This window comes from Phalacrocorax carbo, chromosome 3 (assembly GCF_963921805.1).
Source record: "Phalacrocorax carbo chromosome 3, bPhaCar2.1, whole genome shotgun sequence".
Lineage (NCBI taxonomy): Eukaryota > Metazoa > Chordata > Aves > Suliformes > Phalacrocoracidae > Phalacrocorax > Phalacrocorax carbo.
The window spans coordinates 17,824,287-17,840,431 of NC_087515.1; the positions used below are offsets into that span (position 1 = coordinate 17,824,287).

The window sequence follows — 16,145 nt, forward strand, 5'->3', positions numbered from 1 at the left end:
CCCCAAAGGGCCGTCAAATCGACGGCCATTACTGAGTTCCATAAAAATACAAAAAGGTGTTCCTGGAGATTATTGAGAGTTAGGCAGGCTGCATGTCTAATCCCAGATGAGAAACTGCTCTTTCCAAGGCACGTCCCTTACCTCACATTGCGTCTGGGTGCTGTTCTGCCCTTGATGGTAGGGATGATGACATGTCTAAATCCCCACTTAAAGGGACATCATTAACCAGTCATTGCCCCTGAGCTCTCTTCCCACTTTCTTATACCTGCTATAACCTTCGCCATTTTGCCTCCATATGCCCTTATGCTTAGCTGCTTTTAAATGACCATAAAGACACTGGCTGTCTTTGTAAAACACATTCAGCGCTACAGATGAAAAACGTCTTGTCATGATCTAAGTAGTTATTTTGCAATTGGTTCCTTTTTGTTTCATATTTTGGCCTTTAGTAGATGAGTATGATTTCTGGTTTTATTTTTATATCTTCCTTTTTATTGCGGAAGAGCTGTCTCACTCTAATAAATCATTTCCTGCCCTTTAAGAAACGGGAATGAATGAGGGTGTTACTGAACCTGAGACTGTGAGTACACATTTGGGTGTGCATGCATCTGAAAAAAAGCTGTGAATGCTTACCGTACCAGCAGACCTGAAGCAGCAAGCTGTAAACCTGTTCCACAAAGTAAACTAACTTCAAGGAATAGAGAGACAGATCTTATTTTAAGATGAAAATCTTAACATTCTGCACGTGTGCACCTGTAAATACATCTGCATATGGAACTGCTCAGAAGCCAACTTTATAACTGTATAAGCTGTGCTTACATTGCACTCAGGAAGAGAGGAAATTTTATTACTCTTTCAACACTTGAACCTTAATTTATGCTATGATCAGCCATTTGAGTTACTGTCAGTACTGAGGTTTTAATTCTAAAGTAATTTAAAACATTTTTTCTGAAATGTGGAGGCTTCTGGTTGCATTTACATAGGTTTCACCGTATCTTCATAGCAGGAAAAAAAAGGAAAAAATTTCCCAAAAGGCAGGCTGCTAAATCAGTCACTTCAACAACTAGGAGATTATAGATTTTAAGTTTCCTCTATAATGTCAGTAGCTATCCCTTGAACTATCTCTGTCCAATGGACTTTAGGCTGTCACATCTCTGATACATCTTTTACCTCAAGCTTCCAGGCTGAAACTCTTCTGGCTCCTTCTCCCAGGCTTCTTCATCACCTGAATGAGATCTACAGCTTTCTGCTGAACCCTCTGTTCCCAGCACCATGTCCTGCCCCATTCTCACAGTACCCAGGTCTCTTCCTCTTCTTTTTTGCCTGGCAGTTCTGCCCTCTGCAACAAGGTAAAGCTTGCCCCTGAGAGCAGAGCTGCATATGGGGAAAGTCCAGCCCACTGCCCCTTCATGAGCTTTTGTTGCCACACTCTAGCAAGTCTCTATTGACCTATCTCACACTAGGATTTCCAAAGGCATATAACTTAGCCAGTGCTAGATGAGTTTTCTTGGTGGTGACTAAAAGCCCATTCTGCAGTGCTTCAAATCTGCAAATTTGAAGTATTCTTCTAAATCAAGGGGTAGGAATGGAACTCATTTAAAAGCTCAAGAGAAATTAGCAACATATTTTAACCTGTGGTTTGGAATCATTCTTGGCTGAAATAATTAACCTGTAATTGTGCTCAACACAGAAAAAGTCAGACCACAGTCAAACCAAAAAATCAGTCTCCAAAATCTGGAAATGTTTTTCTTGGGAAATTATTAATTTTTGATATTCTGTCTTATCTCCTACTGCAATTAAGTGCTTCCACTCTAAAGTTCAGATTAAAAACAAATTATGAAGAGATTTTGTTTCTGAAATCTTTAGATGACCTTATTGAAGGCTTCATTTTTATAACATTAAAGAGATTAATTTCCACTTTATCATTTAGACTTTTGTGTATTTCTATATCTCTTGACACTAATACATCTCCCTCAAGGGAAGATATGTTAGGTATCTGATGCTTACAGCAGTAGCTGATATCCCTTTAGAAGCTTTCTTTTTTCTTTTTTTACCCTTTATGTACCTCATCAAATTAAAATCTAGGTGGGCTTTGGCTTTGCTGAGATGATCGGTCCCTGTGTGCTTGGACAGAGGCTCTATGTTCCTGTCAGAGCATCAGATTCTGCTTCCACCTTCTCTACTGTTCCCTTTTATGTTTGAGTTTAGTCAGGAGCTGCCTGATCATTCGTGCAGGCCTCCTGCCACCTCCTGCTCTTCAGGATGGATTCATGAGCTTGGAGGTGCTGATCCTTGAAAATCAGCCAGTTCTCCTGGACCTCTTTTCTCTCCAGGACAGTTTCCCATTGTATTCTTCCGAGCAGGTCCCTGAATAGGCCAAAGTTTGCATTCCTGAGGAGAACCAGCACTGTGGTCGGTTGATCCTGGCTGGATGCCAGGTGCCCACCAAAGCTGCTCTATCACTCCCCTCCTCAGCTGGACAGGGGAGAGAATATACAATGAAAGGCTTGTGGGTCAAGATAAGGACAGGGAGAGGTCACTCACCTATTACTGCCACAGGCAAGACACACCCAACTCATCACCCCTCCCTTCTTCCCAGGTTTCACTTTACTCACAATTTTCTCTATCTCCTCTACCACAGCGGCACAGGGGGACAGGGAATGGGGGGTGCGGTCTGTTCATCACACATTGTCTCTGGTGCTCCTTCCTTCTCAGGGGGAGGACTCCTCACAGTCTTCCCCTGCTCCAGCGTGGCATCCCTCCCGTGGGAGACAGTCCTCCATGAACTTTTCCAGTGTGAGTGCTTCCCACAGGCCACAGTTCTTCACAAATTGCTTCAGTGTGGGTCCCCATGGGGTCACAAGTCCTGCCAGCAAACCTGCTCCAGTGTGGGCTCCTCTCTCCCTGGGTCCACAGGGCCTGCCAGGAACCAGCTCTAGCATGGGCTTCCTATGGGGTTATATCCTCCTTCAGGCACCCACCTGCTCTGATGTGGGGTCCTTCATGGGCTGTGCAAGGACAGCCTGCCTCACCGTGGTCTTTACCATGGGCTGCAGGGGAATCTCTGCTCTGGCACCTGGAACACCTCCTCCCTATCCTTCTTCACTGACCTTGGTGTCTGCAGAGTTGTTCCTCTCGCATATTCTCACTCCTTTTTCCAGCTGCAATTGCAGGGTTTGTGTAAAATATATTTCCCTATTTAAAAAATCTTGACTTTTCATTATATTGGGGAAATATTGTGGTTTTGCATATTATGATTATAAAAGTAAGTTTGGCAAGCTAAAATTATAGGTGTTAGATTATATGGTTTAGGTGAAAAAAAGCTGTAGTTTTCCATCAAATATTGATTCAGAAATATTTCTGTTTATCTGGAAGATTTTTTCAACTTACAAAATATTTCAGTTAACTTCTTTTGCTTGGGTCTGTCTACATCTTTTTTCTTCACATAAATATTTGTCTTTGGTTTCAGAGAATGGAAGCTCTACACAACTGTCAGGTTGGAGGATTCTTTAACAGACACCTAAGCCAATGAATTTGTACATGGAGAACAAGTTCAGTGGGGTTTTGGATTAAAAAAAATTATTATCTTGCTATGGGTGCCACCTTTCCCAGTGTCGGTTGTTCTTTGCAGTGAGATTATGCCTGATAGAGAATTTTCTGCAGAAGTCAGGCTGCAAGGTAAGAAAATTCAAACAAACAAAGGGAAGGAGAAACAGGCATGAAACCAGGCAAGAAAGAGTATGGAAATACTATGAAACCTGTGTATTCAAATTGTCAAAGGTAACTAAATAAACTATTCAGAATGTACTGTCAATGGGCCTTATATTTTTTCCTAGAAGTGCTGCAGTTGTTTTACTTTTTCCCCTTTTAGATTGCTGAAGTGATAATTAAATATCTGGTTTTGATGCTGAAGATTTTGAAGAGAAGAAATATGTCAGAAGTAAGGACAAGAGAGAGAAATGGGAGATAAATACTCATTATGAAAGGAAAGCTTTGAAAAAAGCAGAGTCAGCAATTCTAGAGACATTAAAAATATATTTAAGGGACTTCTGCTAATACAGTTTTTGTTATGTTTTTGTTAGGTTGTTGTTCCCTCTTTTTTTTTTTTTTTTTAAGTAGTAAATTCAACGTGATAAATACAATTTGGACACGTTTATAAAAACTCTTCTGCCATGGGGTTTTATTCCTCCTTGAAAAATTGTAGGAGATCTTGGGTCCAGGAGAAGGGACCCAAGTGCAGTAGTGGAATTATCTAAATTGTCCTTATTGGAGACCCAGGAATAACACTGATACACGCTTACGTCGCTGAGCCGTCACACAGGGTGAATTACTGGTTTTATGGTGTGTAACTGCAGTCTTAGCCAGGGATGCTAATGCCTATAGAGACCTCTGTGCACCAGCCAGAACTTGGCAACACCAAACCTTTCCCAGAGATGACAATAAGGAAGAAATTTGGTTTCAGGCTGGACAGTGTTCTGGATACAAAGAAACGCCGCACTTCAGCTTTCAGCTGCCATCCCACACCCTAGTCCATTGCTGTTCCCCAGATGCTCCCTCTCTCCCTGCTTCAAAGTGTCCAAAATGATCAGTCTGTAAGTTAAGCTATAAAAGCCTGGCTGTTTGCTCCAGTTTGTCTGAACAAACAATATATTCAGATGTATGGTATTCATCTGCAGATCATTGAAATATTCCCAGTGCCTAAATTTCCCCCTTCAGCCATTATAACAATCAAATAATAATGTGCCTGCTTTATGTAAGACCTTATCATTACTCAGCTCGGTCTATGATCATGGATCTAATAGTGACATCCCAAACCAGTGCAATCTTTTGCCATCACCTATTTCCTGATAATCTCTAGATGATAATGCAATTAGTTTTGTTTCCAAGAGCTGTGCTGTTTTATTTACTCCTTTCCATTTTGTGATGTATACTTGGCCAAAGTCAATATCTCTAATTGGGAGATAACTGGATATTTGCCATTTGTTTGTCTGCAGAATTGTCTCTCCCCGCTTAATATATTCAGCAACACATTTCTCATATGGCATTATTTCCTCCACAGATACAGTGGTTTATGCATGTGCCTGGAAATTGTGCTTCCTTTTGATTTACTAACTAAGCACAAAGGTTTTGTCCTCTTATTGCTATCTTTATTCACACAAGTCTTGGCAAGTTTCAGCAATTCCAGCAATTCCAACTACAGCTCATTTAGCTCTGTTTTCTTTTAAGCCTTCTTTGTTTCACCTAATTACTTTTGCAATAACTGGTTTTAGTTCTTTGACATTCATTTTTACTGAGATAGTTTATCCTTTATGAGTTTTTATATCCTGGTTGGTCTCCTAAGTGTAGTTTCTCAGCTGTGTGCATTTAGTTTGTTCTGAGGTAATTACAGGAGACCTTCATTAAAGGAATGAAAATATGAACACATAGGTGGTGTGAGTGACATCTGCTATGAACTCTTGGTCCTGCACCATAACAAGAGATTGGACTAGAGGCTTCCTTGAGATTCATTTTAAGCCTACTTTTTGTTATTGTTAATGGTCTGTCAAAATGTAAGAGAAACACATTGTTCTATTCTTGTTCCCAAAAGATGGTTTCACATCTTGCTTTCCTAATGGGCATATAAAATGAATTCTTCTATTGGTGCTTAGATCCGTTACTGTTACTTTTCGGTTCCCCAAACTTTCCCCTTTTGTCTCTTGCCAAGAGAATAAAACAACTAAAGAACCAATTAAAGACATTCACAGCCAACCAAAGCCCAGAATTGTTTTCCCACAGCTCCTTGAAATGCCAGTAATGACACTACACTTAGTGATTGTGTAGGTTTTGTTTGTTAATGTCAATAAAGCACTTCAAGAGTCCTGTGCGATGAATGACAGATATGATATCTGAAGGCAGATGTAAAGCATTGTGTGCCTTAGCAACATGATTGGGATCTGGATTCTGAGCCTAGCTTACTCCAGTAAAGTTCAGGGTGTTCATGGCCAGGCATTGATTCGCGTTTGTCTTTCTTCTCAGGAGAATACTAGAAATATCATTTACTATGTGTGAGCCTTGCTTCTCCTGTGAGCCCACAGTCACTGCACACTTGGTGGCTGAGAAAAGTTAGTGAATCAAAACAGTAATGGACACTTACACAATGCTTTTGTGTATATATATTTATATTTTGTTTATGTATTTAGTATATACAGGAGCAATATACTGGCTTGAGAACCTGAAATTCCCGATAGTCAAACACACAACTCTTATCAGCCCAACTGTTAGTTTGAACCTGCATCCCACTAAACACTATTCATATATTAACCTTATATTTTAGAGGAATATTTCTTATGCATTTGTCCTTAGCTTCCACTGTTAGACATTTTCCAGATACCTGTTCTCCCAAAGAACATAAAGAATATTTCCAGTATAGAGAACCCAAAGGCCATGGAAAGGAAAAGCTAAGTGCATATGCTCAGATAAAAAGGCTGTAACTGATGGTTTTATAAACTGACTTTCCCTTGGCTGAAATTGTCTCCAAGTAGATCTTAGTGGCTGCCAGTACCCTATAGTCTTTGGGTAATCCTTGCAATTAATAAAAAATACTTTTCACAATTTTCTTAGTGGTAGGCCAAACCACTAGTTGTGCCTAGAGGCCTCTTACACAATGTACCAGGCAAAGAGAAAACTGGAATGATCAGAGAAAGAAGCCGACAGCTTCTGGTGTTAGTATCTGAAGTTCATGAGTCTGATTCTTGCAGTTCTGCTTCTGGATCTCACACATGGTTTTTGTTTGTTTGTTTTGTTGTTTTTTTTTTTTATTATGTTAGGCAGCACTTCTTTTTTTTGGCTTGGTTTACTTAATTTCAAAATGACAATAGTATTTACTTACCTTACAGAGTTTCTGTGAATCTTTATTAAGCATCCCCTGAGGAGCTTGGAGAGAGTTGGACAAAAGCTGCTGTTGAGGTAACAGCAATTTTCTGGGACTAAACAGCGTTGAGCAGCGTGTGGTATTTCATATCCCACCTCTTATCTGCTGCTGTGTCAGACCAAGGGATGAGTCATTAGTTTGGTAGATTAAGAGGTAACTAGTAAAACTGGGCACATTCTCACACTTTTTTTTTTATAAATAGGAACTTGGCAAAATTCATTCGGAGAGGTTGAAGCTCTGCATGCATTTGGCTCTAGCTGGAAGATTCAAGCATCATTAAAAAAAAAAATTAAAGAGAAAGAGTCCATGAAAAAAATGGCAAGAGCATTTCCCTTAGTCCTTTTCACCACTGAACTAGGTTCCCTTGTAAATGCTAACCTATTTTATTTTTCAACAATTCAAAAAGCATGCTTTGACTTTTCAGTTTGAAGCAACATTTTGCATTTTAACATTATCGTTGTCTGCCATGAACATGGGCCAAAACTATGAGCTGTATGTCTGTATGAACTGTAAAGGAATGTCATACTTTTGTGAATTCTGAGCATGAGAGAAGCTTCACCCTAAGATTTATAAAACCATTCCAGCAGGTGGAAATAAATAACCTCACAAGGGGCTAAACAGTTTTTAGTACCCTAGATAAACCCAAGATAACCAGCAGTTGGAAGGAAGCTAAAGCAGTCATTACATGACCACGTTAATCTTCTGCAGCTCCAAAAGCGGCAGGCTCAACCTCATCCCTGTCCCCATCCCTGTCTCCAGTGCTGGATGTCATTGTCACTTTCTCTCTTGTGCCTCAGTAAGCATTGTGTGGCGTCATGGTGATAAGAGTGGGGAACAGCTCCATTTACCGCTGTTTTTCATTTACAGGTTTGGCTTTCACCTGCATCTATTCCTTGGCATGGTTTTCCATCTGGCTGAATGAAGGGAGGAGGTTGGATCAGGTGGGCAGCAGTCGCATTCTACTTTTCAGCAAAAGACTTGGACCAGTTGTGGTCTAAAGGGTCAGTATGCCCATAGTATAAAATACTTTCTGATTAAGTCTCACATCAAGGACATTCAGGGACAAAGGAGGGAGTTTAACATGAGTGGAAGCCGACAGTTGGTTTGGGATATAAAACAAAGCATGTGTCTATAAACTAAATTTCATCTGTTTGTTGTTTAGTTTTGGGATATTTTTTTCCTTTTTGCTTAAATGCAACTTATATTAAGGGTACCTTCAAGGTACTTATGAAAAGCAAGGTGTCCTCCTTTTTGAGTGTGGTAATTCATAAATAACATGCTATCGCCCTACAAGCTCTGCAAGACAACTCAGGATTTCATAAGATGGTTTCTGCATAGCGGAGACTCTTCCCTAATGCTTAGTATTGACAAGAGGTCCTGGTGGCATATAACACAACAGTGGATAAGTACATGAATGCTGAGGATCTCAAACAAATGTATAACACCTATATTAAAAATAGAATCAATAAAATATTAATGATTAATACATATATATAATAATATATAATACCTTTATAATATTATGCATTTCAAAGTTTATTTTATAAGCAAATAAATACATGGACTTTCAAGCGTGTTGGAGAATACAAAACGGGCACATTTTAGCTGAGTGTAGTGTTTCAGGTTTAAACCAAAATGAAATATTTCAGAAATAAGTAGTGCCATATGAGTACTTCTAGCTCAGTTGCCAAAGTATACAAACTTGAGAAAAACAGTGAAAATTATACGGATCCTGAGTAATCATCTCCGTTCTTTTTACTAAGTTATGCTCTGCTCAGGGCAGCCCAGCAGTCTTTTCACAATCTTGCAAAGTCACTTTTGTACTGGAGAATAAAATAGAAGACCCCACTTTTTTTTCTTGGAAATTTGTAACTTGGAGGATTTAGTGTTATTCAGGAGCAGTAGCAAATCAAGGGAACAAAGTGATTGAACGCTTTGCTTGAAAATGGAGATTTAAATTCATATGTCCTTTGTCTTGAGCCTTGCAAAGCTTATTGAGTCACTGAGATTCAAACTTTTTTTTTTTTTGTCAGCTGCAAGTCTTTTGATCCTGCTGTGACAGAAGAGTTTGGCCTAGAGTGAGAGGCAGATGCAGAAAGAGGAAAGCCAAAATGGAAGCAATACGTCATTAAGTGAATGATTTCATAAAATTTAATGGAGATGTCAGGATTAATCAAAAGAAGACAGAAAATATGGAGAATTTAGAGACACTGTCTAATAGTTAGACAATGAAAAATTACAAAGCATTTCTTACTGAAGAGAAATACCTTTACTTTTCTGAAAAAGAGAAATTGGGTTCCAAATGCTGAGAAAGCAAAACACTCCTCTAATTTAGAGGCCAACTTTACTGTATTATGGAAAGTCATTTGGAGGTGTGAAAGCTGAATGATTTTAAATGTTTGTAGTTTAGAATTAGATTTTCAAAGGACCTCAAGCTTAACTAAGCCTTCAGTCCACACTGCTTTTGATAGGAGAATGGTATTTTGAAGGAGGCAACCATCAGGTGTCTTTAGTAGCTATGGGCTATGAGGTGCTCTTTGCGTGTGGTCTGCCCTCCATGGTAAGGGGTCGTACACAGAACCACTTCCCATAGGGATGCTGGGGGTCATCATGGCTTAGAGATGTGATTGTGTCTTGTACAGCAAATTGCTCTTTTGGGTGTTCCTGGTTGTGCTGGGGGTGAAACAAGCAATGTTTAACATAATTTGGAGGATGAAGAATATTTTCTTCTCTCCTTCCATATAGGCAGGTGCCCTATGTGTGGAGTAACTCAAACTTTTATTCTATCTGCTTATCACCACCACCACCTACCTGTCTCCTGAAATGGTGAGTTTGCCACACCATCCCAGCACCTTCCCAAATACCAGGCAGCAATTCCGATCACCTTCATGTAGCCGCAGTGTGCTAAAGGCAAGAAAAGTGGGAAAGTGTACTATGTGATCTCTGGATGCCCTCCTCATCCTTTCTTATTGTCTGAGCTACAATGTAAGAGTAAAGTACACTGTAGCACCAGTAACTCAGGTAATTCTTTTTATAAGACTTGAGCACATGAATATTACATTCCTCATGTAATAATACTGAAGTCAGTGAGTCTATCACAGAAAACAGGTTTATTGAGATGCATCAGTTTTGCAAGACTAGATCCAGAAAGCAAAAACGTGGATAGACATGGATATTCTCAGCTAGAAGGGATGAGAAACTCTGGAATAATATGAAGTAAAGTAACTTCTGCCCTAGCAATCAGCTAGCCAGGCGTCACTACTAACACAAAACAGAGAACTCTCATAAAGAAATAATATCTAAGAGAAACTCCAAAACAAAGCTGCTGCATGGTCTTTGCAGAGAAGGGGTTTTCTGGCAGCTGCACTCTCTCCAGCTCCATTAGGGAGTGTATAATTGATGTAATAAGAATAATCTATTTGTTCGCATCTTTTAGGTTTAATGAGTGGCACTGTGTTAATAAAGACAAGAGAAGAAAGTCACCAGACCCCAATCTGTTGCAGGGGTTACCTCCTGCACAGCTCCTGGCAGAGCCACAGCCTGCTGAGAGCAGCATGGCACCCCGGGAAAAGGATTCTATTAGTGAGCATGAAGTCAGGCTTCACATGACAATATTGCTCTCTTTTCATCCAGTTATAGTCAGTAAAATCATCAGGGTTATGGATGTTTGAAGACAAAGCTGCTATTTTGACTTGTTCAGGGAGAAAATGATCCTCGACTTACACTTTCACTCCAGTCAGGTTGCCCAAGTTATTCTGCACTGTCAGTGATGTGATAGGAGGACAAGACTCAGAGTCTATGAGCAATATTTTTGGAGTATTGTTTCTGCATTAACTTCTGAGCAGCCTCATGCTTGTAAGCAGCCTTACTCAAGCTTGCTCCAGCAGTGCAGGCAACAAACACAAATTATCCTCTTTGTGAGTGTAGTACTTTTTGTCTAAGTTTCTCAAAGAACTCTGCAAATATTAGAAAGTTTCACAGATTTAAGTATTACCCTTCTTAGTGCCTGAGAAAGCTGTGAGGAAAATAGTGTAAGCCAACATACTCAGATGTATCTACTGGTTTTGATTACAGTATTTTTTTGTATACCAAATAGGCAGAACTCTAAGGCTTGGTTACTCTTCCCTGCTGCAGGAGCACCAGGCACCTCAGCACAAGCCAAATTCTGTATGCTGCAGTCTTTGTGTGCCCAGCCTGTGATGCACAAAAGCTGGTTGTTCTGAGGTGTTGACTCCTTAATCATCTCAATGGGACTCAAGAGCGCTCAGGCTGCTACACAAGCAGATGAACAAGGTGGTACCCTAGAATACCTTGCTCTTGCTTTTGTGGTTGAGATTTCTTGAAGTGAAAGGTGGTGAGCTGAATGAGTCAACAGAACAAGCTGGAAACACATAGGTTTAACCTGAGTACTGGTAACACATGATGTAATACAGATCATTTCAAGTGTTGTTCTGACTGAACTGCTGGAAAACTAACAGTGAGACAGAATCTGATCTCAAACCCAAGGCACGGGTCCTGCTGTGGGCAATTTGGTGTGGGTCACTACAACATCCCGTTAAATGGAAAATGTTTCCAGGGCTCCTCAATATCTATGCTTGTTTTGGCAGAGTTATTCATTCCTGCAGTCTACTTGGGCTCTGCCCTGGCTCCCCATTCCTAGCCCTGCCTAAAAAATTACTTATTGGCCAGCTACTTTTGTGAACAGCAATTTATTTTAGTGATGTCATTTCAGTTTTACCCATCATGACTGAGTTTTCAATCTGTTTTATGGGTAATTATAACTATGCTCTACCCTCCATATATTGGAAGATCCTAATATTCTGATAGTTTTTATTCATGCACCACCTTTGGGCACTGTAATCATCATTTTACAGTCGTGGTCACCACACCAGGTTTAAAAAAAAAATATCCCTGATGTAGGTCATTGTCTGTTTTATTCAAGGACATGTTCTCATTGCAAGACTAATTTGAACAGACTAAAGTAAGAATTGTACTTTCTTTAAGGAGCCAAGGAGAAATTACCATCTATAGGTCATGCTTTTCTGATATTTGGAACTCATTGTGCCCATGCATATCATGTGCTCTGATACCCACGGATCCTGCTAAGTTATAAAGTCTGAGTTTGTGTGCCCGAGTCACTGTATAGATGAGATTTCATATCAGTCTGGACTTAGATTGGCTGGAGTTTCTTTCTTTTTGTAAAAAAAAAAAAACCTTTTATTTATTTGTTTATTTGCTCCTTTGCTTTCATAAATGGTCATAATCATCTGTTATTATTGGTTACTATCAAATGTGAAAACACATTTGAATTTCTTGGTGGGAGAAATACAATAGCTATATGTGTTTTTGCCTTCACTAAATGGTGTCAAACCACTGGTATTAAGAAGAGGTTAAGTAGAAGTGAAATTAACTTCTGCAGAACAGCATTGCTTTAGGGCAATATTGTTATAGCTGGAATAAATTATCATCTTCCTATGGTCATGATGGCTGCTAAGATTGAGACCATTTGCAAGAAGCTAACTGAAAAATTCTTGTTCTGCCTTCAGACTGTGCTGGTATTGTCAGAAATGTTTGCATTCACTTGTCATCTAACTGAATTTATCAAGTTCATGTAAAAAGTCATTAAGTCATTTTTGCTGGTTTATGGCCCCACAATATTTGACTTGTCTAAGACTCTGCTGTCTAAGGCAGGGCACTGAAGGTGAATTGACTGAGTATTTTGTAGATGTAGAAGATTCATAGGATCTGAATATTTGATGCTAACTGGGTTCTTTCTCTTTCTTTGCTCATTTAACACATACTGGATTATTTGTTGGGGTATGCGTCTTATCTCTGGTGGTAGCTCCTAGCAAGTAGCCTTCCCCGGCTGAGACCACTGACCTTAGAAAAGGAGCAGTGCAATTCACTAAGCAGGGGAAAAATTAGTTTACTGACAGCCATTTTTGGTTGTGATAACTACAGATCAGAATGAGATGCCCCAGTCCAATTGCAAGGTAATTTGTAAGCTTGCTGAGGTTTTCAAATGTCAAAGAAAAGGGAAGAATAAAGTTGGGTTAGTCTCCAAAAGCATGAAATTATTGGGATTGTTAGGATTGCTACTGCTGTGTGCTGTTAGTGAGGCAGATACAGGTGCACATTTGTGACTTATGCCATGTACTTTCATCACAATCAATCTGCATCTCCTACAGCATTCCACACTCAGGAATTTGTACATGACTGTGGAAGAAGAAACCACCTCTTCCTTGATAAACAGTTCTCTGAAGACATTTGCCAGGGGATACTGCCGGTGCAACACCAAGAGTAAGTGCATCTTCATCATCAGAACTTCTCCATGCAACAGCCCTATGGGACTCCTTGCCAAAGAATGCTGCAGGTACAAGGAATTTACATGGGCTCAATGGAAAATGGGAAAGGAACTTGGTGGAGATATTAATTGGTGATTGCTAAATAAACAGACCACAAAATGCACAAGAAAGGTTGGCATAATCAATAATCTTAAGAATTGGGTACAGGGTCAACTCACAGAAGTGACTGGGCTGGCTTGATGCTATAGGGATACAGACTCTGAGAGTTTTATTTATCAGGACACACATTTTTACTGAATGTGCCTATTTTATATCAAAGCAATTCTCAGCATGGGTAAGAGGGCAGAATGATGGCTCTGTCCTGGCCTGGAATTGGCAGACATAACTTTGGTGAATATTTGGACCATGCAAGTAATCACATTGATGTCAGTAGCTCTTCAAAATGAATAAGGTTGTACAGAGCAGTTCTTAGATTCGTAACAGCCTCCCAGTGTGCCGCTCACACCCTCTGTACTTAAAACATCACCTTCGCATGTGGCCTGCTGGGCCTATCAAAGTAGTGAGTTGAAGCAAATACAGCTGAAGTCAAAGGGCTAGAAGAGAGAAGACTGAGGAAAAAAAGCACTTGAACACAGGGGAGGAGGTTAGCTCTACCTCCTGAAGAGTTCATGCTAACTTTATAAGTCCCACTCTTTTTGAAGGGTTCAAGGTCTAATGTCCCCTTTGCAGCACACTAACTAGCATGTTGTGCATGTTCTCTGAGGCTGTAGAGTGCCTCTCCTGTCATCTCCAGATTGGGCCTTTGCACTTATACACATATTCCTATCTGCCGTCTTTGATTTTCACATGTACACAACAGTTTTGCTGCCTGCACAGTCCTTTATTTATAAAGGCTTGTTGCTGAACTATGTGCTTGGGTGTGGAGGATCCTTAAAAATATCCTGGGTGAAGTGCATGTTCCAGCACTTAGTGGCAGTATAGGAAAAAAGTGAAAAATGCATCTAGGATGTCGGGGAAGAAGGATTTGTCATAGCTTGAGCTGTTAACTATAAATTTGTGTATGCCATTTTTATTTTTTTAATATATGATTTATACATAAAATAATACATTCAGTTTTGCCCTTACACAGGAAAAAAGGAAAGAAAAAAGCTATACATGAGATGGCACGAGAAAGAGGGGAAGGAAAAAAATTAAAATACATTATTAAATATATTATTAAAATAAATTACAGATATGGTTGGGCCCTGTAAAAGACTTTGTATTTAGGTTGCTTTGGAAGGCAGAGATCATTGCCCAGAACCAATAAATAGCAGGTAGGAAGGATCACATCTGCTTTACATTCTAATTAAAATTTCAAACAAGCAGCTGAGGCACATGTTCTCTGTAACCAACTGGCTGTGGTGTTTTGAGAGCTCTCTGATGAGATGAAAGATGTAAGGATCTAAAGGAGTTCATCTGAATTATACTACCACCAGCCAGTCCCATCAGTCAGGCGTTATTTGTGTGGGGGTACCACATTAAGGCCCTAATTTTAATAGGAGCTCAGTAGGTATTACTGGTTACATGAGACAAACCTTGTCCCAAAGAGTTTACAGTTTGAATGCACAGACAGAAAAAAAGATGAAAGAAGGAAAGAGCACAAGGTGTTACAATGAGCTGAGACAGTGATATTTTCCATGGTAGTCAGAAAGATATGAATGGAATCCTGAATTTTAAATTCATAGTCCTATGCCTTAAGTATAAGGCAACACAACACATATTGGTGCACTATGTTGCTCATGATACTGTTACTCTTGTGAAAGTGTTTTCAGAAGCGGCGATGGCTTGAAAGACAACAGAGAAAACCCCAAGTATGCTCCCTGGCTGCCCCTGAGAAGCTTCAGAATTACTTGCATCGTGCACATGCATAAACTGTTTTTCTCATTGCTGATTTTTGTTCTTGCTTGGGAAGGTCTAGATTGAAGCAAGGAGATTTACCTGGCTTATGCAGTAATGGAAATAGACGATAAGGCTCATCCTCCACAAAAAAAGCCAGTGTTAAACAGCAGGTATTGAAAATAAATATTTTATTATCACCAGGTTGAGATAATTCCTGCAAGAGTAGTAAATAAGATATGGAGTTTTGTAAACAGCTTATGTTAATATCTAATATATCTTGAAAAAGAAAAAAAATGTAAGTTGCTGGAGGGCTGCCATTTGCATGCTTTATATGTATTAAAAGAGGAAAATGAGATATGCAGTGAAGACTTAGGCTGATTCAGTGATGGATAACCTGATGGAACAATTAATTTGGGAGTTTATTATTGAGGTATTAGAAAGTAAAAATATAAAAAATATCAGGTAGCTTAGTTTTGTGGAAAGTAGGCCTTGTCAAACAAACCCCTAATCTTTTTATTTTTGCAAGATTACAAGTCAGGTTAGTGAAAACAACTTTGTTGATACAGGGGATTTCCTGGATTTCTCCAAGGAATTTCATTTACTACCACATGGCATCTTGAAGGGGGAAAAAAATATGGAATGAACAGAGCACACTTTAAGTGGATTAAAACTCTCTCACTAGCAGAGCTGAAAATGCAGTAGTTAATAGAGATTATCAGGAAGCAAAATCTTTACTAGTAAGATAATTTATAGATGCAACTCTGCTCCATTTGGTTGGTTGTTTTGCTACATCTTCCTGGTAAAATTCACCAGTGGTATAGAGCCTGCGGAATGACAAATTCTGAGAATACTCTTCCATTTCTTAACTTCTCTGAATTACTCTGACATGACACAGAAGGTGAGATTCAATTCATTAAAAAAAAAATTAAAAATCAGGTGCCATTTTAAGTATCCTAACGAACTGGTTTCAGATGCCTGGAACTGGTAGATGTGACACAGGATGTACAAGAAACTCAAACCTTAACAGAACAACAGCTGGGACCATGTGGGATGTC

The 16,145-nt window shown here is 39.5% G+C and overlaps 1 long non-coding RNA gene across 1 annotated transcript; it reads left to right on the forward strand.

Annotated features, from left to right (window-relative positions):
- Positions 1 to 6,557: 6,557 nt before the first annotated feature.
- LOC135312814 (uncharacterized) lies at positions 6,558 to 14,644 on the forward strand. The gene is made up of 4 exons (XR_010372432.1): positions 6,558 to 6,942; positions 7,775 to 7,908; positions 9,653 to 9,733; positions 13,096 to 14,644. It is a non-coding gene; the product is annotated as an uncharacterized LOC135312814 (long non-coding RNA).
- The last annotated feature ends 1,501 nt before the right edge of the window (positions 14,645 to 16,145 follow it).